A 3140-nucleotide genomic window follows, 5' to 3' on the forward strand; every position below is an offset into this window, starting at 1 on the left:
GTTTAGCTTGCAGTTCACAATCATTTTTCTGAGGTTCACAGATTTGTTGAAGAAATACCGATTTAGCTTTTAATTCAGCTAAAATAGACCCATCATCACAAATCATCAACTCGATATACATTGCTCGTAATGCAAACAAAGATTTTTGGCTCAGGGCATCAGCAACAACATTAGCTTTTTCGAGGTGATAATCAATCACAAATTCATAATCTTTTAATAAATCAAGCAATCTTCATTGTCGTAAATTCAAATATTTCTGTGACATCAAATATTTTAAGCTTTTCTAATCCGTATAAATATGGCATTTCTCACCGTATTAGTGTCACCAAATTTTCAATGCAAACACAATTGCAGCCAACTCTTAGTCATGCTCGAATAGTTATTTTCATGCGGTTTCAATTATCGGGAAATATAAGCTATAACTTTTCCTTTTGCATTAGAACACATCCCAAACTGTTTAATGACGCGTCGCTATAAATCACAAATTCTTTCCCCAATTTCATTGAACCAAAACTAGTGCTTCAGTTAACAGTACTTTCAACTGCTCAAAACTCTGCTGACATTTTTTCAACCATTCAACTTTCGCATCTTTTTGAAGCAGTCGTGTCATTGATGTCACAATCATCGAGAATCCTTTCACAAAACTTTAATAATAGCCCACTAAACCTAGAGAACTACAGACTTCAGACACATTTCTCGGAGGTTTCCAATCAACAATAGTAGAAATCTTACTCGGGTCAACTCTAATACCGTCAGCTAAAACAATATGCCCCAAAAAACCAACCTCTCGGAGCCAAAAATCACATTTGCTAAACTTTTCAAATAACTGTTTATCATGTAGAGTTTGTAACACAACTTTCAAATGCTCGGTATGTTCGGATTCATCTCGTAAATAGATCAAAATGTCGTCAATGGATACAACAACAAATCTATCTAAATATGGTCTAAATATCCTATTCATTAAGTCTATAAAAACTGTAGGAGCATTACTTAATTCGACAGGCATAACTAGGAATTCATAATGTCCGTACCTCGTTCTGAAAGCAGTTTTCGACACATTTGACTCTTTAACTCACAACTGATAATAACCCGATCTCAAATCAATCTTTGAAAATATTGTAGCCCCTTTCAACTAATCAAATAAGTCATCAATCTGTGGTAGAGGGTATTTGTTCTTTATAGTCACTTTATTCAGCTGTCTGTAGTCGATACACATTCTTATCATGCCATCTTTCTTTTCAACAAACAATACCAGTGCACCCCAGGGTGAATTACTCGGTCGTGCAAAACCTCTATCTGTCAATTCTTACAATTGAGCTTTCAACTCTTTTAATTCTGTTGGAGCCATTCTGTACGAAGCTATCGATATCGATGTTTTTCTCGGTACTAATTCAATACCAAATTCTACTTCTCTAATCGGTGGCAAGTCCGATAATTCTTCTGGAAATACATACAAAAACTCACAAACAATAGGTACAGATTCAATCTTTGATTCAGACACCTTAGTATCCACTAAATATGCAAAATATGCATCATAGCCCTTTTTCATATATTTCTGAGCTAACATTAATGATATCACAATAGGTAATTCACTCGAATCATTAGACTCAATCCAAAAAATTTCATCGTTTTGACATTTCAATTCGATGATCTTTCATCTACAATTCACTACGGCATCATGTATAGTCAGCCAATCCATACCCAGAATCACATCAAACTCATCGAATAGTAAAAGCATTAAGTCAACCTGAAAACAGTAGCCCCGAGTCATCAAAGGACAATTCTTACAAATTTTATCAACTAAAACAGACTTGCCTAAGGGGTTCGATACTTTAATTACAAACTCTATAGACTTGACATGTAAACTCTTTTTAAATACTAATTTCATACAGATATGAATGGGTTGATCTAGGATCTATCAACGCAACTATATCAGTATCAAAAAGAGAAAAAGTACAGGTAATAACGTCTGGTGATGATGCCTCCTCCTGTGCAAGGATAGCATAAGCTTGGGCAGGTGCTCATGCCTCAGATCTCTCAGTAGAATCTCTCGTAGCACCTCGATTACCACTCGTATTTCTTGTAACACCCCAAACCTGGCCTAGATGTTATGGCCGAATCAGGCGATGTCACATGGAATGGAATTTGAGAATTAAATTCATCAAGTTAAAGCTATTTCCGTTTATTAGCTTTTATTTATCTTTCGTCAATTTCAAAACTTATTTCTTCACTAATTTGATTCATTTAAACCTGTGATATTTGAAGGAAACTGTTCGCATTTAGGAAAAACGTTAATTTTAATAAAACCGAGTTTTTGTTGCAGTTAAAAATCTCATGAAAACAATTTAAATCCAAAACAAAAGAAAACAGTCCAAAAGTCCAAATTACATCAAAACAACCCATAAAAATAGAGAATAAAACCATAAATGAAGTTTAATTAGTGCAATAAACATGTGGTCACCGTAGAGTCCTCTGTTGCGCCGAACCGTCAAGTCTGGGGATTACTTGCACAGTTTAACAGAAAGGGGTGAGTTTATGTAAACTCAATGTGTAATCCCCACAGGAAACATGCACACAGTCAATTAGCAGTAAACAGTCATATGCAATCAGGGCCTAAGCTCATTACAGTTCCAGTAGCTATTTAGGCTTTAGTCCAATTCAGTTTTAGTACTCAGTATCAGTTATGCACTAGGGCCTTAGCCCATCATAGTAACAGTCATGCATACAGTAACCAATAATAGAGTCCTACCCACCAGCCTTTACACACCATCTCTGTCCATCCCTACACTCCATATGGGGTTTAGAAACTCTCGCCCATCCCTAAACTCCAAGTAGCACCGAATACGACACATTATTAGTAGATTTGCAGTTGAGCTACCAGATATTAGGCTTAAAAGCCTTTCAGTACACTTCCTCTATATATCATCATCCTAACCCAATGCAATGCAAACATACAATAAATGAATGCTATTACATGATTAACAGTTACAAATATAGTTCAGTATACATGTATATAAGCATTATACTCAGTACATACATCGTGCATTCAATTTACACATATAGGGGTCCAAGTAGTGCTTACTGACCTCACAGTAGGTTCACAATCAACTTGGGTGACTCGTGCAAACTTAAGAAACTTT

This window comes from Gossypium arboreum, chromosome 13 (genome assembly GCF_025698485.1).
Source record: "Gossypium arboreum isolate Shixiya-1 chromosome 13, ASM2569848v2, whole genome shotgun sequence".
NCBI lineage: Eukaryota > Viridiplantae > Streptophyta > Magnoliopsida > Malvales > Malvaceae > Gossypium > Gossypium arboreum.